The following is a 25,709-nucleotide window of genomic DNA, read 5'->3' as shown; positions in this document are numbered from 1 at the left end:
AAAAAAAATGCGATGAGTCTTGTAAGCAGCATATAGAAGGGTCTTTTTCTTTTTTTAACCTACTTTGTCCCCTTATGTTTTATGATTGGATTATTTAGCTTATTTACTTTCCAAGTAATTGTTATTATATATGTATTTATTGTCATTTTTATTTGTTTTCTGGTTGTTTATTTCTCTGATCATTTCTTCTCTTGCTCTCTTTCATGGTTTGTTGGCTTTCTATAGTGATATACTTGTATGTTTTTTTCTTTATTCTTTCCCTATCTATTACTGATTTTTAAAATTTTTTTTAATTTATTCATTTGAGAGGAGAGAGTGAGCATTAGAAGGGGGAAGGGTCAGAGGGGGAGAGAGAGAAGCAGACTCCATGCTGAGCAGGTAGCCCAACACGGGGCTTGAGCCCGGGATGCTGGGATCATGACCTGAGCTCAAGGCAGACACTTAACTGACTGAGCAACCCAGGTGCCCCTCTATTACTGTGGTTTGTGTGTGTGTGTACATATACAATTAGTTTTGTATATAACATCTTCTGCATATAGCAGTCTATTTTAAGTTGGTTTTCATTTTAGTTGAACCCACTCTTTACTTCTTTCTCCCCAACCAGTTCTAAGTATATGATATCATATTTTGCATTCTTTTATTTTGTGAATCTCTTGACCGATTTTTACAAATGCATTTATTTTTACAGCTTTTTTTGTTGTTGTTTTTTACTTTTCATACTCTTACTTATAGTCCTTCTCTTCCACTCAAAGAGTCTTTTTTACATTTTTATAAGGCTGGTTTAGTGGTTATAAAATGGAAGCAGAGGTGCACATTGGCGAGAAAGAAACTGCTCACTGAAGAAGGTGGTTTATAGAACGGCTACAGCAAATGATAAAAAACTTCAGTTCTCCTTAAAGAAGTCAGGAGTAAACATCATCACTGATATTGAAGAAGTAAATATGTTCACAAACCGAGGAACAGTGATCCACTTTAACAACCCTAAAGTTCAGACATTCCTGGCAGCGAACACTTTTACCATTACAGGTCATACTGAGACAAATCTCCTGACAGAAATGCTACCCAATGTCTTAAACCAACTCGGTGCAGGCAGTATGACTAGTTTAAGGAGACTAGCTAAAGCTCTGCCCAAACAATCTATATGGAAAAGCACTAGTTTATCAGAGAAGATGACAATGATGAAGTTTCAAATTTTGTGGATAATTTTGATGAAGCGTCCAAGAATGAAACAAACTGAATCAAGTCAACTTCTGAAGAAGATACTTGAAGAAGTTACTAGGAGCTACTATTTTAGATTATGACTGCTTTTTAAACTTTTGTTCATGGATCTAATAAAATTTACATCTCTAATATTTTAAAGCCCAAGCCCCTTGGATACTGCAGCTCTTTTCAGTTTTTGCTTATACACAATTTATTCTTTGAAGCTAATTAAACTGAAGAAGCCTGGGAATAAAATTTGAAACAAGGCTAGTAAATTTCTTTGCTTAGTATACAGTTTTATTTTTTATTTCATTGAAACTGTTTTGACACAGAAAGGAAGTTGTTTATAGAAAGCTAATCCTGGCATGTAACATGACTGGTAATCTTTGATGAAAGTTGATTAAATATTTTAAATGACAGTATAATTAAAAAAAAAGAAAAGACAAAGAAACACTGAGACCTGATGGGGAGAAAAACTAATGACTCAGATAGTGGTGCATTTGAAGTTGTTTTTGCTATAGCTTTGGGTGGTCTCACCTTAAGGTGAGGGCAGGTAACATTTGGCTATATGTGGGGCAGTATATCATGCAAAATGAATTTTTATACTCAAAGTAACAATAGTGAGACTGTACATGTGCATGTACATACACATGTCCACTTTGGAGTGAAGGAGTGGCTGTAGTGATATTGTTTGCATCTTCAAAGCATCGTCTCTTCCTGTTTATCTATAAATAAACCTTACCCTCTCTGACCATGGGGAGACATTGAACTTGGCAGGGCCAATTTTATTTTTCCTCCAGCCAACCAGTGATTGATTGCTCCAGGGAAGGGCTCAGGACCCACACTTTGGATTCTTTTTTTTTCTAGAGAGGGAAAGAAGGAGGAGAGGCTGAGAGAGAGAGAGGGAGAGAGAGAATCTTAAGCAGGCTCCATACCCAGCATGAAGCCCAATGCAGGGTTCGATCCTACAACACTGAGATCATGACCTGAGCTGAAATCAAGAGTCATACATTTAACTGACTAAGCTACCAAGGCACCCCTCTTTGGATACTTATAGAACAAAGTTAGGAGAAAGAAATATTTCCCCTGGGTTATTACATAGGCAGTCTGTAAGCCCACTGCTAACAATACTCAAAATCCCTGGCACCAATTCAGTCTGTTTGGAAGAATGAAGCTAAGGCAGAGAAAAGCAGAGATAAGAATCAGAGACAGTGAGGACACAAATCAATCATTTGAAACTCCAGTCAATTATGTAGTTTGGTGACAAGACACAATACGTTTTCTTCCTTAGCTTAAGCTGTTTTTTTAATAATTTTTTTTATTATATTAGTCACCATACAGTACATCCCTAGTTTTTTATGTGAAGTTCCATGACTCATTACTTGTGTATAACACCCAGTGCACCATGCAAAACGTGCCCTCCTTACTACCCATCACTGGTCTATCCCATTATCCCAACCCCACTCCCCTCTGAAGCCCTCAGTTTGTTTCCCGGAGTCCAGAGTCTCTCAGGGTTCATTCCCCCTTCTGTTTACTTCCCCTTTCTTCTTACCTTCTTCTCCTACTGATCTTCCTACTTCTTATGTTCCATAAATGAGTGAAACCATATGATAATTGTCTTTCTCTGCTTGACTTATATCGCTTAGAATTATCTCCTCCGGTCCCATCCATGTTGCAGCAAATGTTGAGGACTCGTTCTTTTTGATGGCTGAGTAATATTCCATCGTATATATGGACCACATCTTTTTAATCCAGTCATCTGTTGAGGGGTATCTCAGCTCCTTCCACGATCTAGCTATTGTGGACAATGCTTCTATGAACATTGGGGTGCATATGGCCCTTCTGTTCACTACGTCTGTATCTTTGGGGTAGATAGCCAGTAGTGCAATGGCTGGATCATAGGGTAGCTCAATTTTTAACCTTTTAAGGGACATCCACACTGTTTTCCAGAGTGGCTGTACCAACTTGCATTCCCACCAACAATGTAGGAGGGATCCCCTTTCTCCACATCCTCTCCAACAATTGTTGTTTCTTGCCTTATCAATTTTTGCCATTCTAACTGGCATAAGGTGGTATCTCAGTGTGGTTTTGATTTGAATTTCCCTGATGGCTAATGATTTTGAACATTTTTTCATGTGTCTGTTAGCCATTTGTATGTCTTCATTGGAAAGGTGTCTGTTCATATCTTCTGCCCATTATATGATTTGTTTATATGTTTCTTGTGTATTGAGTTTGAGAAGTTCTCTGTAGATCTTGGATACCAGTCTTTTATTGGTAGTGTCAACTGCGAATGTCTTCTCCCATTCCATGGGCCACCTCTTAGTTTTTTTGATTGTTTCCTTGGCTGTGCAGAAGCTTTTTATCTTGATGAAGTCCCACAAGTTCATTCTTTCTTTTGTTTCTCTTGCCTTTGGAGACGTATCATGAAAAAAGTTGTTGTGGCCGATGTCAAAGAGGTTGCTGCCTATGTTCTCCTCTAGGATTTTGATGGATTCCTGTCTCACATCGAGGTCTTTCATCCATGTGGAGTTTATCTTTGTGTTTGGTGTGAGAGAGTGGTCAAGTTTCATTCTTTTGCATGTAGCTGTCCAATTTTCCCAGCACCATTTATTAAAGAGACTGTCTTTTTTCCACTGGATGTTTTTTCCTGCTTTATCAAAGATTAGTTGCCCAAAGAGCCGAGGGTCCATTTCTGGGTTCTCTATTCTGTTCCATTGGTCTATGTGTCTGTTTTTGTGCCAGTACCATGCTGTCTTGGTGATCACAGCTTTGTAGTACAGCTTGAAATCCAGGACCGTGATGCCCTCAGCTTTGATTTTCCTTTTCAACAATTCTTTGGTGATTTGTGGCCTTTTCTGGTTCCATACAAATTTAAGGGCTATTTGTTCCAGTTCTTTGAAAAATGTCATTGGTATTTTGATTGGGATGGCATTGAAAGTGAAGACAGCTCAGGGTAGCATGGACATTTTAACTATGTTCATTCTTCCAATCAATGAGCAAGGAATATTTTTCCATCTTTTTGTGTCTTCTTCAATGTCTTTCAAGAGTGATTTATAGTTTCCTTTATGTCTCTGGTTAAGTTAATTTGAGATAACGTATGATTTTTGGTGCTATTGTAAATGGGATGGATTCCCTAATTTCTCTTTCTTCAGTCTCATTGTTCGTGTATAGAAATGCAACTAATTTCTGAGCATTGATTTTGCATCCTGCCACATTACTGAATTGTTCTATAAGTTCTAGTAGTTTGGGGGTGGAGTCTTCTGGGTTTTCTATATAGAGTATCATATCATCTGCGAAGAGAGACGGTTTGACTTCTTTGCCGATTTGGATACCTTTTATCCTTTTTTTTTTTTTGTCTGATTGCTGTTGCAAGGACTTCTAGTACTATGTTGAATAATAATGGCAAGAGTGGGCATCCTTGTTGTGTTCCTGATCTTAAGGGAAAGGCTTCCAGCTTTTCCCCATTGAGAATGATATTTGCTGTAGGCCTTTCACAGATAGTTTTTATGAAATTGAGGAATGTACCCTCTATCACTACACCCTGAAGAGTTCTAATCAGGAAAGGATGCTGTATTTTGTCAAATGCTTTTTTTTCATCTATTGAGCGGATCATATGTTTCCTGACTCTTTTCTTGTTGATATGATGTATCACATTGATTGATTTGCGAATGTTGAACCACACTTGCATCCCAGGGATGAATCCCACTTGGTCTTGATGGATAATCCTTTTAATGTACTGTTGGATCCTATAAGCTAAGATCTTGTTGAGAATTTTGGCATCCATATTCATCAGGGAAATCGGTCTGTAATTCTCCTTTTTAATGGGGTCTTTGCCTGGTTTGGGGATCAAGGTATTACTGGCCTCATAGAATGAGTTTGGTAGTTTTCCTTCTGTTTCTATTTTTTGAAACAGCTTCAGGAGAATAGGTATTATTTCTTCTTTGAATGTTTGGTAGAATTCCCCAAGTGATCCATCAGGTCCTGGACTCTTGTTTTTGGGTAGGCTTTTGATCACTGCTTCAATCTCTTCATAATTAATCGGTCTATTTAAATAATCCATTTCTTCCTATTTCAGTATTGGTAGTTTATAGATTTCCAGGAAGGCATCCATTTCTTCCAGGTTGTTTAATTTATTGGCATATAGCTGTTGATAAAAGTTTCTAATAATCCTTCCTATTTCATTAGTGTTGGTTGTGACCTCTCCCTTTTCATTCCTAATTTTATTAATTTGGGTCCTTTCTCTATTCTTTTGTATAAGTTTTGCCAGTGGTTTGTCTATTTTATTAATTCTCTCAAAGAACTAGCTTCTAGTTCTGTTGATCTGCTCTACTGTGCTCCTGATTTCTAATTCATTGATCTCTGCTCTAATCTTGATCAGTTGCTTTCTTGTGAGTGAATTAGGCCTGTTCTTCTGTCGCTGTTCCAGCTTCTTGAGGTGAGAATATAAAAACTCCATTTTAGATTTTTCTATTCTTTTGTGTGAGGCTTGGATGGCTATGTATTTTCCCCTTAGGACTGCCTTTGCAGTGTCCCATAGGTTTTGGTCCGTGGTGTTTTCATTCTGGTTGGTCTCCATAAATTGTCTAAATTGATTTTTGATTTCCTGGTTTATCCAATCATTCTTGAGCAGGATGGTTCTTAGTCTCCAAGTGATTGAGTTTCTTCCAAATTTGTCCTTGTGATTGAGTTCCAATTTCAAAACATTGTGGTCTGAGAATATGCAGGGAATAATTTCAGTGTTTTGGTATTGGTTGAGACCTGTTTTGTGACCTATTATATGGTCTATTCCGGTGAAAGTTCCATGTGCATTCGAAAAGAATGAGTATTCTGTTGTTCTGGGGTGTAGTGTTCTATATATATGAGGTCCATCTGGTCCAGTATGTCATTCAAATCTCTTGTTTCTTTGTTGATTTTCTGCTTAGGTGATCTGTCTATTGCTGATAGTAGAGTGGTGAGGTCCCCTACTATTAACCCATTAATATCTATATGTCTCTTTATTCTGGTTAAGAGTTGGCTTGTGTAACTTGCTACTCCCCTGTTTGGGGCATAGATATTTATAATTGTCATATCCACTTGTTGGATACATCCTTTAAGAATAATATAGTGTCCTTCTGTATCTCTAACTACAGTCTTTAGTTTAAAATCTAATCTGTCTGATATGAGAATTACTATCCCAGCTTTCTTTTGAGGTCCATTGGCATGAAAAATGGTTTTCCATCCCTTCACTTTCAGTCTGGATGTATATTTAAGTTCAAAATGAGTCTCTTGTAGACAGAAAATGGAGGGGCATGTCTTTTTATCCAATCTGCAACCCTGTGGCATTTTATGGGAGCATTTAGGCCATTCATATTGAAAGTGATCATTGAGAGATATGATTTTCATGATGTCATGTTGCCTGTGAAGTCTTTGTTTCTATAGATTGTAAATTCTGTTCTGTATCAATCTTGGGGCTTTTTTTACTTTTATAGAACCCCCCTTAGTAGCTGCTGTAGGGCTGGTTTGGTGGTTATGAATTCATTCAGTTTCTGCTGATCCTGGAAGGTCCTTATCTCTTCATCAATTTTGAATGACAGCCTTGCTGGATAAAGGATCCTTGGCTCCATGTTCTTCTCACATAAGACTTTGAAAATACCCTGTCAACCCTTCCTAGCCTGCCAGGTCTCTGTAGACAAGTCTGACGTTATTCTGATATTTTTCCCTCTTTACGTAAGGATTTTTTTCCTCTAGCCCCTTTCAATACTGTATCCTTGGATCTAATATTTGGGAATTGCACTACGACGTGACGTGTTGTAGGTCTGTTCTCATTGACCTTGGGAGGGGTCCTCTCTGCTTCTTGGACACTAATGCTTGTTTCCTTTGCAAGATTAGGGAAGTTCTCAGCTACAATTTGTTCAAATATCTCTTCTAAACCTCTCTCTTTCTCCACCCCCTCGAGGATGGTGATGATTCTGACATTGGAACGTTTCATTGAGTCAGTAATCTCCCGTAATCTGCATTCTTGAGATTGGATTTTTTTGAGGCATGTTTCTGTTTTAACTTTATCTCCTACCATCCCTTCCTCCAATTCACTAATTCGTTCTTCTGCGTCATTTACTCTGGCTGTCAGAGCATCTAGTTTAGACTGCATTTGATTCATAGCATTTTTAATTTCTGCCAGACTCACTCTCATTTCTGTCCTTAGAGATTCTATATTCTCGTTAATATTTTTATTAGTTTTTTCAAGCCTACACATCATCTTTACCATTGTTACTCTGAACTTCATTTCTGACAATTTGGTTATACCCATATCCATCTGTTCTGTGGCCGAGGCCACAGAGTCATTATCTTTTCTTTGTTGGGGGAATTTCTCCTTCTCGTAATTCTGATGAGGAGAGGTTGCAGGGTTGCCCAGAGCCCAAATTATTGACCAGGACCCAGGCAGTGTGCACTTGTTTTATAGGGACCTTAGGGATGTGGGTTTCTTGATTTTTAAGCCTGCCTTCTGGGGGAGGGTCCTGCCATGCTGATATTCAGGCAACCCTTTTTGGGTAGAGTTTCCCCATCCCCTGCGAGGGGGGATGGGGATGGGCACTATGTGAGCCGGTATTTCCGGTCATTTGTTTTCTGGTGGCTTTCCCTGGCGGTTTTCTGTGGCTCTTCTGAAAGTAAGAGCAGCAGTGGCTCAATTCTAGCCTCTGTCTCAGAACAGAGAGATAGCAGACCACTCTCCACTGAGCTCTCTTGGCCACTTTAACTCTGTTTCTGTCGGTACTGCTAAAAACCATGCAGCGTCCTGTGATGTGCACCCCATAGCCGGTGTCCCAATCCTCACTTCCAGGGCCGGCACATCTCTCTCCTTTGTGCTTCTAACACTGCCAGCCAACCCCGGTTCTCACGCGTGCTTCCTAGCTCCCTGTTTCAGTATGGTTCACGTGCACTGTGGAGCACCACATGTGCTCCCGAGCTCTTGGTTTCAGTCTAGTTCGAGTGTGCACTCTGGAGTTCCGGTTTTCAGTCTGGTCTCATGTGCATTCCCAGGCTCACGGTCTCAGTCTGCTCTCTCATGGGTGCGGGTCTGTGAGTCCGGCCCGCTCCCCAGTGCAAGTGGCTACTGCTTCCCGGCACCTGAGCGTGGAGGCTCCCTCCCCCTTCCGTTTATCTTCCTATATCTGTGCATGGATTCACAGCTCCCCATTTCATACCTCAATATTCAGCACTGGAGATGTTTGTTTGTAGAGATCCCGATGTATCTTCCTGTGTCTCAGGCTGATTCCTTGGGTTTTCAGGATGGTCTGGTAGATATCCAGCTCAGCTCAGGACCAGCTGAGAAAGGGTCTCCTGCTCCTCCACCATCTTTTCTCCTCCTTGTACAAAGTGGTCGCTTTTCTGTTCATAGAGTTTCTGCTACTCTTTTCTTTGTTCTCCAGTTGCATTCATAGGTATGCAGAATGGTTTGGTAGCTCTCTAGCTGAATTCCTGGGACCAGACGAACTTTAGGTCTCCTGCTCCTCTGCCATCTTGGAACCTATCTCCATTCACACTTTAAAGAAATAAACATCAATAACCTTTTACTGTGTATTCTTTAGCATTTTGGGGGGTATGTACAAGTACATTTACATTTAGGTAAACATATGCATCATATATATCAAATGTTTCCATATATTTACATACTAAAGTGTTTTCATCTTTATATATTTTATATATTATATGTGACATATTACATATATTTTATATGTTTACATATATTTAAGGTGTTTCTTCTCACAAAAATGGAATCGTATTCTAAACCTCCTGTGCAAATTGCTTTTTTCAGTCAGTATACCAAAGATTAACTTTATATAAGGACATACAAATATCTCACATTCTTTGTGAAGGATGAAAAGAATTATAATTTATATATACCATAATTTATTTACTCTCCTGATATGAACATTTTGGTTGTTTCCAGTCTGTTACCATTAAAAATAATGCTGCAGTGGTTGTCCTTTGGCATATGTCTTTGCATAGTTATGCAATAATTTGGTATAATAGATGCATTGTATTATTGCTATGTAGGGCAGATATCATTTGATATGATTAAAACAGCTAACATATATGTAAGATATGAAGCACAGTAACAATGACTGTGAATAACTATGAATCCACCACTCCACTTTAAGAAATAAGGCATTATGATTGCTTTGTATCTCCCTATGTGCTCTTTTCCTATCCCTATTCTATTCTCTTGACTCCACTGTCTGCAATCCACTTAAGAGTTCATTAAATTTCTGTTTTGTTTTTTGAGTAGGTTTTCTCTTATTCCTGACTGCATAAATGATGTACTTGGTTTGCATATTATTGACATTCATAACCATTTTATTTTTATCGTGTGCAGTCTGTCACTTCCTTTTATTATCAATATTATATTAATATTATATTATATTAAAATTATATTATTATCTACATTGTGTGTAGCTATTGTTCATTCATTTTCATTTTCAAACATTCCAAATTGTAACTGTCCTACAATTTATTAATACATTCTCTTGTATTGCTGGATCATATAATATGTGTATGTTCAAATTTCCAAGAGAGTGCAAAATTGTTTTCCAAAATGATTGTAGAATTTCAAGATTTCATAAGTAGAGTATTAGAACATGAGTCTTATGGCTGTTCCACATCTTGGTATCATCACACTTTTAATTTTAACAGATTTCTTAATCTCTGTCAACTTTTTTAGTGTATCTAATTTTGCTAGTAATTTAAATGTCTGATTCTTAATGAGATTATTAAAAAAAATATTTCCATGGTCGTTTTGTTTTTCCTATTCTGTGAAATGGTTATTCATGCTTCTGCCCAGTTTTCTATTGAGCTGTCTTTTCCTTATTGATTTATAAGAATTCTTCACATATTCTAGATACTATTTTTTTCCATTTTATGTGTTTCAAATATCTTTTCCCAGTTTTTAGTTTGTCTTCCCACTTTCTTTATTGTGTATTTTCATAAGCAGACAGCTTTAGTTTGATGTAATTAAATTAATCTCCTATTTTATGGCAAATATTTTCGTGTTTTGTGTGTCTTTAAAAAAATCCTTCCTTACTTTGAGGTCATAATGCTATTCTTCTGTTAAGTTTCTAGGTTTTGCCATTGACTTATAGTCCTTAATCAATCAGAAATTGATTTGGCTATTGATGATATAAGGACACAATCTTTTTCTCTTTTAAATATAATTAGTTGTCCTAGCACAACTTAGGGAATAGTCTATCTTTTCCTCATTGATCTGTTATGGCTCACTTAACCCATTCTTCTTACAATGTGACGTGGACACTTAGAGTGTTGAAGTCTATTTTTTTCTACCTTTGCCTCTAGCCATGTCGATGACTACAATGGAAGTTAACATTGGCTGAATTCTGAGTCTAGAACATAAAAGATGATGCAGCTTCCTTCTGCCTGGCTTTCTCAGAATGTGTGCCTTTTGAGCCTTAAGATGCCATGGAATAAAGCTTAACCAAAGAGGTGAAAGATCTGTACTCTGAAAACTATAAAATACTGATGAAAGTAATTGAAGATAACAGGGCACCTGGGTGGCTCAGTCGGTTTAGTGTCTGCCTTCAGCTCAGGTCATGATCCTGGGGTACTGGGATAGAGCCACACATCAGGCTCCCTGCTCAGCAGAGAGTCTTCTCCCTCCCTCTCCCTCTGCCCCTCCCCTGGCTTGTGCTCTCTCTCATTCTCTCAAATAAATAAATAAAATTTTTTTAAAAAGAAATTGAAGATAACATAAAAAATGGGAAGATATCCCATGCTTATGGATTGAAAGAACAAATATTGCTAAAATATCCATACTATTCAGAGCAATCTACAGATTTAATGCAATCCCTATCAAAATACCAATAGCATTTTTCACAGAACTAGAGCAAACAACCTTAAAATTTCTATGGAACTACAAGAGACCCTGAATAGCCAAAGCAATCTTGGGGGGAAAAAAAAGCAAACTGGAGGGTATCACAATCCCAGATTTTAAAATCTACTACAAAGCTGTAGTAATCAAAACAGCATGGTACTACCACAAAAAGAGACACATAGATCAATAGGACAGAATAGAGTCCAGAAATAAACCCACACATTTATGGTCAAATAATCTATGACAAAGAGACAAGAATATACAATGGGAAAAAGACAGCCTCTTCAACAAATGGTGCTGGGAAATCTGGGCAGCTACATGAAAAAGAATGAAATGGGACTGCTTTCTTACACCACATGCAAAAATAAATTCAAAATGGATTAAAGACCTAAATGTGAGACCTGAAACCATAAAAATCCTAGGTGATAACACATGCAGCAATTTCTCTGACATCAGCCATAGCAGCATTTTTATGGATATGTCTCCTGAAGCAAGAGAAATAAAACCAAAAATAAACTGTTGGGACTACATCAAAATAAAAGGCTTCTGCCCAGCTACAGAAACAACCAAAAAACTAAAAGGCAGCCTACTGAATGGAAGAAGATATTTGCAAATGATATATCCAATAAAGGATTAATATCCAAAATATATAAAGAACTTATATAACTTAACACCAAATAATAATAATAATCCAATTAAAAATGGGCAGAAGATCTGAATAGACATTTTTTCCAAAGAGGACCTACAAATGGCCAACAGGTACATGAAAAAATGCTCAACATCATTAATCATCAGGGAAATGCAAATTTAAACCACCATGAGATATCGCTTTACACCTGTTAGAATGTCTAAAATCAAAAACAGAAGGAATACAAGTGGTGAGGATGTGGAGAAAAAGGGACGCTCATGCACTATTGGTGGCAATGTAAACTGGTACAGCCACAGTGGAAAAAAGTATGGAGTTTCCTCAAAAAATTAAAAATTGAATTTCCATATGATCCAGTAATTACATGACTGAGTAGTTACCCAAAGAAAATGAGAACACTAATTTGAAAAGTTATATGCACCCTTTTGTTTATTGTGGCATTATTTACACTAGCCAAATTATGAAAGCAAACCAAGTGTTCATCAATAGATGAATGGATAAGAGATGTGATATAGATATAGATATAAATGATGATAAAATATTACTCAGCCATAGCAAACAATGAAATCTTGCCATTTGCAACAACATGGAAGAACCTAGAAGGTATATTGCTAAGTGAAATGCATTAGTCAGAGAAAGACAAATACTATGACCTCACTCATATGTGAAATTTAAGAAACAAAATAAACAGAGAAAAAAAGAGACAAGAAAACCCGAATAGATATATAAAACTAACTGATGGTTACCAGAGGGGAAGTGTGTGGGGGATGGGTAAAATAGGTGAAGGGGATTAAAAATACATTTATTTTGATAAGCACTGAGAAATGTAGGGAATTTTTTAATCATTATATTGTACACCTGAAATTAATATAACACTGTATGTTAATTATACTTGAACAAGAAAAAAAGCCACCATGGAATAATTATGGTTATGCTGAAGTCACCATGTAGAAACAAAACAAAACAAAACAAAACAAAACAAAACAAAACAAGTGTGAAAATAGAAATATCCAAAGTGCCCAAAGTATTTCAGCTCCCTCCAAGCACAAAAGCCCTTGAGATGGCCCCGGCTGTCACTACCATCTGCCTGCAACCTAATGAAACCTGGAGCTCGAACCTCCCAGCTAAGCACCCCAAATTCCTGACTCACAGAAACTGTGACAGATAATAAATGAATGTTATTGATTCAAGCCACTAAACTTTGGGGTGATTTGTTACACAGCATTATATAGACAGAACACCAAGTCTTTTTTGGAATCTCTGTTTATTGGTAGTCTGTTTATTAACTGAACTCTGTGATTCAGTTTCTTTTTTTAATTTGTAAAATGGAGAAAAGGAAAACTATCCTCATAAGTTTGTTGTGAAGATTAAAATGATTAATTTTTATCAGTGCCCAGCACAAAGTAAGTGCTGTATATGTGTTAGCTATTACTATTGGTACTGTTAGTTATAATAATGATTACAATATTCATTATTTCTGAGCCAATAGCATATTGTCATAATTTCCATATCATTATAATAATTCATGACATCCAGTGAGGTAATTTCACCCATCTTTTTCTTCTTCTCAGATTTCTCTTGACTACTCCTAGGTTTATGTTCTTCCACATAAATTTTGGAATTGCCTGTAGATTTCTTCAAAATAATACCTTAGAATTTTAATTGCAGTTGCATTGACTCTATTATTCAATTTGGAAATGATTACTATCTTCAAGATTTTGAGTCTTCCTAGAGTTGTAAATTGAGCAAAATAATATTTCAAGAACAGAGGTCAGGAAAACTTTTCTTACTGTAAAAGTCCAGTTAGATAGTTAATATTTTAAACTCTGAGGGCTATGCAGTCTTGCATAGCAGTAGGAACTACTCAAATATGCCTTTCTAGAGCAAAAGCAACCAGATACAGTATATAAATGAATGCACATGGTTGGCCACATTTGGCCCACAGGCCATAGTTTGCTGACCTCTGTTCGAGAAGAGACTGAAATAGTCTTCCTAGGAACCTTGATTGGATAGTAAAAGCCTATATACAAAATAGATTTATTTCTGAGCTACCTTTTTGTTCCATTTGTCTATTTGTAAGTTTACTGCTTAATATATTATTTTTATCACTTCTTTAAACAAGGACAATTTTCATTTTATTGTTTTAATTTTTTTCAAGTCTACCCACTCACATTTTGTAATTTCCTATAGATTACTCATGTTATACTTCCATCTTTTATTCATTATGGTTTTTCATTCCATGGTAGTTTTCATATATCCTGTATTTGATAATTTTAGATTCTAGAAACTCTCTGGGTCTAAATCTGTTGGATTTTTATTGTTGTTTATCTCTGCTGATCCTAACTCATGATAGTTCATTTTGTTATGTATTTTGTGATCTTCATTTATGAGCTTAAAGTTGTTTGTTTCCTTCATCTTTGTATATTTTTTAATGCATTCTTCCAAAGAGGAGTTACATTTGCTTTTTGTGAGAGCCATAGGGTACTATTGACCTGGAACATTTTTATTTTCATCATCCATACAGGCACCTCCACTTCATCTAAGATTCTCAGGTTCCAGTATGTCCCTTTCTACCTGCAGTGTGATGTGCACCATTTATCATTAGGGTAACCATGCCTTTTTATGTATTTTCTGCTCATCTGTTTCTTTTCAGCTCATTTTTTTTCAATCTTTTGAAAGTTCCCTTAGTTTACATGTCCCAAGCAATGCAAAAAATATTATACTATATGTAGGATTTAGTTTTTTCTCCATTAATTAATAAAAATTCAATTTGCCATATTGCTATAAGTGATATTGGCTGAGAGATTCTTTAAAATAAAAGCTACAAAGAAAATAAATGTATGTTTTTTTGTTCCATATTGCCAATTGCCTTCTGTAAAACGTTTAATCCATTTATGCTCCCACCAACAGTGAATGAGAGTAACCACTATTCCTACCATTGTCAACAGTGGATATTTTTAGTCTCCCCCCCCCTCTCAGATATAGATATGCAGGGCTTGTTACCATAAAGAGAGAAATTAAGAGACATAGAAACAGGATACATACATAGTTTCACTCCTTATCTGAAGGCCACTAAACTAGGACTCAGTAATCCTCCATTGTGAAGTGACCAGGTCCCTAGGTCTGCTCATGTTCTGCTGTGAATAAATGGAGACACTCAAGGCTTTCTTATCATTTTGAGATACAATGATAGTTATTATTTTGCCTGGAGAAACAACTGTATAACAAAGTAAAACCAATGCTCACTCCCTAAGTATAGTTTCATTTTCCCTCTGGCACTGTGACCTTGAAGAAATTGTATCTGTTAAATCTTAATTCCCATGTTTGAAGGACAACGGGGGAAAATATATTGTTTCACATTCTGAATCCATAAATGTACTCTAAGGTCTTTAGAAAGAGTTACATACAAAAAGTGTATCATTAGAAAGAAATTTTAATGTATGTTCAGAGATTTTAAGGATAAAAGCTTATTAAAATAAATCTTGTATTGCCAGAATATTTTCAATTCTATCAATTTGAGCAACTGACCCAAGAAAATCATTTCCCCTAACTGGCACAAAACTAACCTGGTGCAATGGGAAAAATTAGAAAAAATATTATGAATAAAATCTGATTGCTATATCCCTCTAAGGGCCTTAGACACCAGGTTCCATTATAGAGAGAGTCTAAGTGCACACATATTCTGACAAGGGGTTTGTAAATTAAATGAAACTTAATAAGAAGGCTGATGGATATTCCAGCATATACCTGAAATTCCTTTCAAACAAGTAGACCCTCCAAAACACTTTCATGCTGAGGCATTACATCAAAGGGGAAAAAAAAATCCTTCCCAATAACCAATCAAGAGTCATTTAGTATTTGAAAGGCAACATGAACTGTCATTCCTATTAGCATAAGAGTGTTTTAGAATGTCAGGGAGACCACAATGTGATCATTAATACTGCATTAAGTTCAATTATATTTCTTAGCTTGAAAAGTCATTTTCTAAAATAATGGTGTTCAGAGTCTTTCTCAAAATTGTGCAATTCAAATAAGTAGATATTGCTTTTAATTTGATTGACCAAAATTTAAACTCATACACATTTCCAGAGTCCATGCATTACTTTTTATTAAAGTATGATAGCAAATGACACATTTGTATCCTATTTTAATCTCTGTGTTCACTCAACTTTAAAATCAATTAAGACAATTATAAATGACCTTTGTCTTCTCAGTTGTAAAATACTATCTGAGCAAAATTTAAAAGTATATTTTTGTAATTTGTTAATATTTTAAAAATATGATCTAGAGGATAAGATTTAACAAAAACATGAATGTTAGTCCAAATGTATATAAGCTTAAAAATAGAACTCAGCCATTTATCCATCTTTTTTTCGGCAATAATCAAGTCTCAATCACTCTACCCCATAACCTGGGACTATATAATTTGGTCTTCCTTGTTCATCTTGAAACACAATGTAAAGGCAATGATCTTCAATCTTAGATAAGGTATAAAATGGCAATCCTCTAACATAGGTAAGACAGTTTGAAGCTTCCTGAATACTGGACCTTCATGTTATTTTGCAACATTAGAGATGGCTGCTAAATCAGAGGTAAAGGGGCCAAAGCCAGAGCAGCAAGTCGTAAATAAGGGAGCTGTGATGAGGTGGCCTGCCTGTACCTGCTAGAGCTCAGTAGGAGGCTGACCCCATGCCAAAAAGAGGTAGTGAAATTTCTTTCTATAGAGGCAGACAAAAATGCTTTTTTCCTTACTTCCGAACAAAACAAACAAATAAATAAGGTGAATTTCACATCAAAAAGAGAGCTGCTGTAGCAATATACAAGATGGCTTGGAAGGAAGCACAGATCAGATTAATACATGGGCATCACATCTTTGGAGAACAGTTTTAATTCCAGATGTTGTTACAAGTGAAATGAGTTTGAGGGTCTGTAGTGAACAGTAATGCATGACACACCAAACTGCTGCACTCCTTGGCAGAAAAAATTAAGAATGTTCTATCTAGAACAAAGTTAATACTATGTGATAGAAAATAACTCAGTGCCATTCCTTTAAGTATCTGGGGAGGAAAATATTTACAGACAGTGAGCACTGTTGACTGCAAGATATGGGAAACAATTGTCCTCCATCTCATTACTCTATTTGGTTGATCAGAAAGGAGTTTCCAGCACCAGAAATATTAATCTTTCACATTTTTATTAGCAGGAATATTATTAGTGTATCATTAACCCATGTGTCCTCTCCAAAATAGATATCTGTTCACTGGAGAAAACTATCCCAAGGGTGTATTTTGTCACTAAGATATCATTATGTGACTCACCTGAGCTTGAGGGGCCTAGATTATTGATTTTAAGCTCATGTAGGAAATCTCAAATGTAATGTAGTATATTTTTGAAGTATGTTTCTGGTTACCACTTTCATAGTTACAATTTCAACCAATTTCTCTGTGCTATCACTTCACAGCTATGTACCCTCTAAAAATAATGTAATAATGTTTCTCACAATTGCCCTTCTTATACATAGACTGAATAATTTACTGGATAAAGCATGCTCGACATGTCCAACAATTACAGTTCTTATCCCTCTTTCTAGATTACTCCAATAAGCTATGTGATTTTTAAGAGCCATTGTGTTCTTATATCAGTTTCATCATGAGTCTACACACTAAATCTCAGTGATGAAATCCTGCAAAGGTTTAGGGATTAAGCACATTTCTGTTTTAACACCAGAATGTTTGTGAGGCCTTGTGATTCAAAGCTTACACTAATACCAAAGCCTCTCTCACCAGTCATTTCATCCCAGAAGACATGAAGCATATCTGTTTGTTCACTGAGCCATCATAACCATGACATGTGGATCTGCAAAAAAATATTAAAAGTCTGTTGAAATTGTTTTCTCTTGCCAACTGTCTATATTCCTGAAATGACTGTATATGTTAAACTCTATTTTAAAAATAAAATAATAGTGTGCAATATTGGGTAATTAAATTTTATTTTTCTCTTGTATTTATTTATTTAAAATTTATTTAAATTCAATTAACATACAGTGTACTATTAGTTTCAAAGGAAGAGTTCAGTGATTCATCAGTCTTATATAATATCAGTGCCCATTACATCACATGTCCTCCTTAATGTCCATCACCCAGTTATCCCATCCCCCAACCATCCACCCCTCTACCAATCCTTAATTGTTTCCTATGATTAAGTCTCTTATGGTTTGTCTCACTCTCTGATTTTATTTATCTTGTTTTATTTTTCCCTCCTTTCCCCTATGATCCTGTTTTGTTTCTTAAATTCCACATGAGTGAGATCGTATGATAATTGTCTTTCTCTGATTGACTTATTTCTTTTAACATAATACCCTCTAGTTCCATCCATGTTGTTGCAAAGGCAAGATTTCATTTTTTGATGGCTGAGTAGTATTTCATTCAGTATATACACATATATATGTATGTACGTATATGTGTATGTATGTATGTATATGTGTGTGTATGTGTATATATATATATATGCATATATATATATAAAATCAATCACATCTTTATCCATTTATCCATTCATCTGTCAATGGACATCTAGGCTCTTTCCATAGTTTGACTATTGTGGACATTGCTGCTATAAACATTGGGGTGCAGGTGCCCCGTTGGATCAATACATTTGTATCATTGGGGTAAATACCTAGTAGTTCAATTGCTGGGTTATAGGGTAGCTCTATTTTCAACTTTTTGAGGAACCTCCATGCTGTTTTCCAGCATGGCGGCACCAGCTTGCATCTTCACCAACATCTGTCATTTCCTGACTTGTTAATTTTAGCCATTCTGTCCAGTATGAGGTAGCATCTCATTGTGATTGTATTTCCCTGATGCTGAGTGATGTGGAGCATTTTTCATGTGTCTGTTGGCCATTTGTATGTCTTCTTTGGAGAAATGTCTTTTCATGTCTTCTGCCCATTTCATGATTGGCTTATTTGTTCTTTGGGTGTTGAGTTTGACAAGTGCTTTATAGATTTTGGATATTAGCCCTTTATCTGATAAGACATTTGCAAATATCTTCTCCCATTCTGTCACTTGTTTTTTGGTTTTGTCAACTGGTTTTTTGTTTCGTTTTGTTTTTGCTGTGCAAAAGTTTTTTATCTTGATGAAGTCCCAATAGTTAATTTTTGCCTTTGATTCCCTTGCCTTCAGAGATGTGTCTAGCAAGAAGTTGCTGCAGCCAAGGTCACAGAGGCTACTGCCTGTGTTCTCCTCTAGGATTTTGAAGGATTCCTGTCTCACATTGAGGTCTTTCATCCATTTTGAGTTTATTTTTGTGTATGGTGTAAGGAAATGGTCCAGTTTCATTCTTCTGCATGTGACTGTCCAGTTTTCCCAGCACCCTTTGTTGAAGAGACTGTCTTTTTTTCCATTGGATGTTCTTTCCTGCTTTATCAAAGAGTAGTTGGCCATAGAGTTGAGGGTCCATTTCTGGGTTCTCTCTTCTGTTCCATTGATCTATGTGTCTGTTTTTGTGCCTATACCATACTTTCTTGTTGATTACAGCTTTGTAATAGAGCTTGAAGTCTGGAATTGTGATGCCACCAGCTTTGGCTTTCTTGTGCAACATTCCTCTATTTGGGGTCTTTTCTTGTTCCATACAAATCTTAGGATTATTTGTTATAGCTCCGTGAAAAAAGTTCATGATATTTTGATAGGGATTGCATTGAATGTATCGATTGCTCTAAGTAGTATAGGCATTTTTTTTTATTTTTTTAAAGATTTTATTTATTTATTTGAGAGAGAGAGAGATAGAGTGAGCAAGAGAGAGCACACAACCTGGGGGTGGGGAGAGAGGCAGAGGGAGAAGCAGACTCCCCGTTGAGCAGGGAGCCTGATGTGGGGCTTGGTCCCAGGACCACGGGATCATGACCTGAGCCAAAGACAGACACCTAACCGAATGAGCCACCCACGTGCCCCAGCATAAACATGTTAACAATATTTGTTCTTCCAATCCATGAACTTGGAACATTTTCACATTTCTTTTTGTCTTCTTCAATTTCTTTCATGAGCATTCTATAGATCCTTTGCTTCTTTGGTTAAGTGTATTCCTAGGTAATCTATGGTTTTTGGTACAATCATAAATGGGATGGACTCATTGGTTTCTCTTTCTTCTGTCTCAATGTTAGTGTATAAAAATGCAACTGATATCTATGCTTGGTTTTATATCCTGCCACTTTCCTGAATTCCTGTATCAGTTCTAGCAATTTTGGGGTGGAATCTTTAGGGTTTTCCACATAGAGTAACATGTCATCTATAAAGAGTGAGAGTTTGACTTCTTTGCTGATTTGGATGCTTTTAGTTCTTTTTGTTGTCTGATCATTGAGCCTAGGACTTCTAGTACCATGTTGAACAACAGTGGTGAGAGTAAACATCCCTGTTGTGTTCCTGACCTTAGGGGAAAAGCTCTCAGTTTTTCCCCATTGAGAATGATATTCACTGTGGGCTTTTCGAATATGGCTTTTATGATATTAAAAAAATGTTTTATTTATTTATTTGTGAGAGAGAATGAGTGAAACACAGAGAGAGAGAAGGAGCAGGGGGAGGGGCAGAAGGAGAGGGAGAAGCAGACTGTCCACTGAGCCCGGAGCCCAACATGGGGTTTGATCCCAGGACTCCAGGATCCTAACCTGAGCTGAAGGCAGACACTTAACCGACTGGGCCATCCAGGTGCCCCCACTTTTATGATATTGAGGTATGTTCCCTCTATACTTACATTGTGAAAAGTTTTAATCAAGAAAGTGATTCTGTACTTTGCCAAATGTGTTTTCTGCATCTATTGAGAGGATCAAGGTTCTTGTCCTTTCTTTTATTAATGTGTTGTATCACATTCATTAATTTGCAGATGCTGAACCACCCTCACAGCCCAGGAATAAATCCCACTTGGTTGGGGTGAATAATCCTTTTAATGTACTGTTGGATCCTATTGGCTAGTATCTTGGTGAGAACTTTTGTATCCATGTTCATCAGGGATATTGGTCAGTAACTCTCCTTTTTGGTGGGGTCTTTTTCTGGTTTGGGGATTAAGGTAATGGTGGCCTCATAGAGTTTGGGAGTTTTCCTTCCATTTCTATTTTTTGAAGCAGCTTCAGAAGAGTGGGTATTAATTCTTCTTTAAATGTTTGGTAGAATTCTGCTGGAAGGTCATCTGGCCCTGGACTCTTGTTTTTGTGAGATTTTTGATTACTGCTTCAATTTCCTTGTTGGCTATAGGTCTGTTTAGGTTTGTTTCTGTTTCAGTTTTGGTAGTTTATAAATTTCCATTAATGCATCCATTTCTTCCAGATTGCCTAATTTGTTGGCGTATAGTTGCTCATAGTATGCTTTTTTAATTGTATTTCTTCAGTATTGGTTGTGATCTCTCCTCTTTCATGATTTTATTGATTTGGGTCCTTTCTCTTTTCTTTTTGATAAGTCTTTCCAGGGGCTTATTGATCTTATTAATTCTCCCAAGGAACTAGCTCCTAGTTTTGTTGATCTGTTCTAGTGTTCTTTCGGTTTCTATTTCTTTTTTTCTGCTCTAATCTTCATTATTTCTCTTCTCCTGCTGGTTTTAGGCTTTATTTGCTGTTCTTTATCCAACTCCTTTAGGTGTAAGCTAGGTTGTGTATTTGAAACCTTTCTTGTTTCTTGAGAAAGGCTTGTATTGCTATATACTTCCCTCTGAGGACAGGTTTTCTTGCATCCCAAAGGTTTTGAACAGTTGTATTGTCATTTGCATTCATTTCCATGAAGTTTTTAAATTTTTCTTTAATTTCCTGGTTGACCCATTCATTCTTTAGGAGCATGTTCTTTAACCTCCATGCATTTGAGTTCTTTCCAAATTTCCCCTTGTGATTAAGTTCATGTTTCAAAACATTTTGGTCCAAAACTATGCAGGGGATTATCCCAATCTTTTGGTATCAGTTGAGACCTGATTTGTGACCCAGTGTGTGATCTATTCTGGAGAATGTTTCATGTGCTCTCAAGAAGAATGTGTATTCTGTTGCTTTAGGATGGAATGCTCTGTCTATATTTGTGAAATCCATCTGATCCAGTGTGTCATTCAAAGCCCTTGTTTCCTTGTTGATCTTCTGCATAGATGATCTGTCCATTGCAGTGAGGGGGGTGTTAAAGTCCCCTACTATTATTGTATTATTGTCTATGTATTTCTTTGATTTTGTTATTAGTTGGCTTATATATATTTGGCTGCTCTCGTGTTAGGGGCATAAATATTTGCAATTGTTAGATCTTCTTGTTGGATAGATCCTTTAATTATGATATAGTGCCCTTCCTCATTTCTTATTACAGTCTTTAGTTTAAACTCTTAACTTCTCTGATATAAGGATAGCCACCCCAGCTTTCTTTTGATGTCCATTATCATGATAATTGGTTTTCCATTCCCTCACTTTAAATCTGGAGGTGTCTTTGGGTCTAAAATTAGTCTCTTGCAGACAGCATATTGATGGGTCTTGCTTTTTTATCCAATCTGATACCCTATGTTTTTTTTTTTATTGGGGCATATAACCCATTTACATTCAGAGTAACTGTCAAAAGATAGGAATTTAGTGCCATTATATTACCTGTAAAATGACTGTTACTTTACATTGTCTCTGTTTCTTTGGGTCTATGTTACTTCTGGGATCTCTCTTCACTTAAAGTATCCCTTTTAATATTTTTTATAGGGCTGGTTTGGTGATCACAAATTCTTTAAGTTTTTGTTTGTCCTGGAAACTTTTTATCACTTCTTGTATTTTTGAATGATATCTTAGTTGGATAAAGTATTCTTGGCTGCATAGGTTTCTCATTTGCACACTGAGTTTATCATGCCAGTCCTTTCTGGCCTGCCAGGTCTCTGCGGTTAGGTCTGCTGCTAATCTAATGTTTCTACCCTTGTAGGTTACAGACCTCTTGTCCGTGAGCTGCTTTTGAGCTGCTTTAAGGATTTTCTCTTTGTCTCTGAGATTCATCAGCTTCACTATTGTATATCGGGGTGTTGACCTGTTTTTATTGATTTTGAGGGGGGTTCTCTGTGCCTTTTCAACTTTGATGCTCGTTCCCTTCCCCGACATTAATGAAGCTCTATGCTGTAATTTGCTCCAATATACCTTCTGCCCCCCTCTCTCTTTCCTCTTCTTCTGGGATCTTAATTATTCTACTATTGTTTCACTCTATGGTATCACTTATCTCTCGAATCCTCCCCTCATGTTCCAGTAATTGTTTATCTCTTTTTCTCAGCTTCTTTATTCTCCATCACTTTGTCTTCTGTATCACTAATTCTCTCTTCTGCCTCATTCATGCTAGCAGTTACAGCCTCTGTTTTTTAATTTAATTTCATTAATAACCTTTTAGATTTTGACTTGATTAGATTTTCATTCTTTTATTTCTCCAGAAAGAGATTCTCTAGTGTCTTCTATGCTTTTTTTCAAGCCTCAGCTAGTATCTTTAAAATCATTATTCTGAACTGTAGTTCTGACATTTTACTTATATCCATACTGATTAGCTCCCTGGCAGTCAGTACTGCTTCTACCTCTTGTTTTCTTTTTTGAGGTGTGTTTTTCCTTCTTGTCATTCTGTCCAGAGAAGGATAGATGAATGAGAGAACAAAATACTAAAATGGCAACAACAACCCCTGAGAAATATACGCTGAACACATCAGAAGAGACCCAAAACTGAAAAGAGAGAGAGAGAGAGAGAGAATATATTCAGACAGGTGAACAGAACAGAGCAATACACTGGATCCTGTCTGTATTTTGATCTGTTTGTTAGAAAGCTGGATCCCAAAATTGTAATGAAAGAAGAACTTATATATGTTCAAAAATAAAATTAAATACAATGAAAGGATAGAATGTAAGTGTAAAACTGAAAATTAAAAAAGACCAAAAAAGTTGATAAAATAAGAGATTCATTGAAAAGTAAAGAGAAAAAATTAAAATTGAAAGACTAAAGAATCATGAGAAAAAAAAAAACCATGAATTCTATATACTATTTTTTTCCTAGTGCTGGAGTTTTGCAGTTCTGTGTGATTGGTAAACTTGGTCTTAGCTAGATGTTTTTGTTGATCTTCTGGGGAAGGGGTCTGTTGTGCTGATTCTCAGGTGTCTTTGCCCCAGGTAGAATTGCAATGCCTTTGTAAGGGGGCCAAGCTAAGTAAGGGGCTCTGGATTGCTCTGTATGGCTTTTGTTCACTGAAGTCTTTCCTTGCCACTTTAGAGGATGAGAATAAAAATGGTGGCCTCCCAATCTCCAGCTCTGGAGCAAAAAGCTCACATCCCCACGTCTCAGTGCACCATCAAGGAAAAACAGTGCATCACTCCTGTCTCCCTGGTCTCCATGAACACTCTGTCCTCACCCAGCCTGTGACCAAGCATTTCTATCTCAGGAACACAATCCCACTTTGAGTCTCTAAACCCTGATGACTCCTGCACCACACACCCATGTCCCTCCTTCCAAGGGAGGTAAGGGGGTTTCCCCCCTGTTCTGCCACTTGCTGGGCCCCTACTCAGAGAGCAGTTGTCTGACCATGCCATGGTTCAAGGTTTATGGGAATACTGAGCTGAAAGCCCATTCCTGGGCTTGCTGATTGCAGTGGGCTTCCCTACTCTGATGTCTGGGAGCTCTGCTGTACTCAGGCAACCCTGTTCTTTCTTTGACCCTGGGGATCCTGAGACCACACTGTCCCATCTAGATTTCTGCCCCACTTTGCTACCTGAAGGCCTGTCAGGCAGGGATGCCTCTCACTGGAGCAGACTTCTAAAAGTTCTGATTTTGTGCTCCACTGCTATATCACTTTCTGATAGCCAGCTTACAGATGTTTCCCCCAGCCCTGGGGTTTATCTTCTGATATATCACCTTGGATTCACTTCTCCATACCTCCTACCTTGCAGAAAATTGGTTGCTTTTCTATATGTAGAATTGTAGCAATTCTTTTTTTAGATCTCCAGTTGGGTTTGCAGGCATTCAGAATGATTTGTTGGCTATCTATATGAATTCCTGGGACCAGACAAATCTGAGGTCTCCTACTCCTCCACCATCTTGGACTCTCTTGGTTAATTAAAGTTTGTAAACAGGTGGGACTTTTGTCATTTGGAAACAACTGAATGAAAAATTCAGTTCAATAATACAGTAGTAAACACCATATCTAATGAGTGTGATAAAAAGCTATGAAATAACACTTATTAAGTACCACACTGTATTTCAGGCCCATGCAAGATGATATACATCCATTGTCTCACCAAATCCTCACAACCACACTGTGAGCAGATATTAGCACTATTATTTTGTAGATGAGGAAATAAAGTCATAAGGGTTAAAAAATTGTCAATGTCATGTTATTTTCTTTACATTGCAGCATGTTACACTAGTGAAATATTTAAGGTATAGTTTAAACTTCTATAACAGAGAAACTCCAAAATAAAATGGCTTAAATAAGATATTTAAGATATCTATTTATTAACTTGTTTACTAATTTATTTATTAAATTAGTTTGCTTTTTCTCCCATATAATGGTCTTGTAGATCTCTGCTGGATTTTCAACTCTGTTCTACAGAGTCATTCATGGTCACAAATTATTGCATCTCTCTGTTCATCCATCCTTTAGGTTGTTTGTTTTTGTTTGTTTGTTTTCATCTACATCATCAAAACTGGGTAGCTTTTATGTTCACATTCCAAAATGCAGAAGGAAGGAAAAAACAAAAATCTAAAGAAAATATCATGGTTTTCAAGTGAGGATGACCCAGCTGTTGCACCTATTCACTTCCATTTACATCCCCTTGGCCCAATTTTATTCTTTACCTAGTAGTAAGGGAAACAAGGAAAGTTAGTCTCAAGCTTGGTGGCTATGCGCTTATAAAATAAAGAATAGATTTGGAGGAAAAACTATGGATTGTCACTATTAAAGACTGTACATGGGGGTCAGGTTTATGCAGTAGGTGGGGAAGGGATTCCATGGGAGAGTTAAGAAGCCAGACTAAGCATAGAAAGCACTTGGATA

The 25,709-nt window shown here is 36.8% G+C and overlaps 1 pseudogene; it reads left to right on the top strand.

Moving 5' to 3' along the window:
• The first annotated feature begins 795 nt into the window (after positions 1-795).
• On the top strand, positions 796-1,237 carry LOC123796913 (transcription factor BTF3 pseudogene; annotated as a pseudogene).
• Positions 1,238-25,709: the final 24,472 nt, after the last annotated feature.

Source organism: Ursus americanus, chromosome X, assembly GCF_024610735.1.
Source record: "Ursus americanus isolate L20-20 chromosome X, mUrsAme1.1.p, whole genome shotgun sequence".
Taxonomy (NCBI): domain Eukaryota; kingdom Metazoa; phylum Chordata; class Mammalia; order Carnivora; family Ursidae; genus Ursus; species Ursus americanus.
The sequence above is the reverse complement of the archived record's forward strand: the minus strand, read 5'-3'. Positions and strand labels throughout refer to the sequence as shown.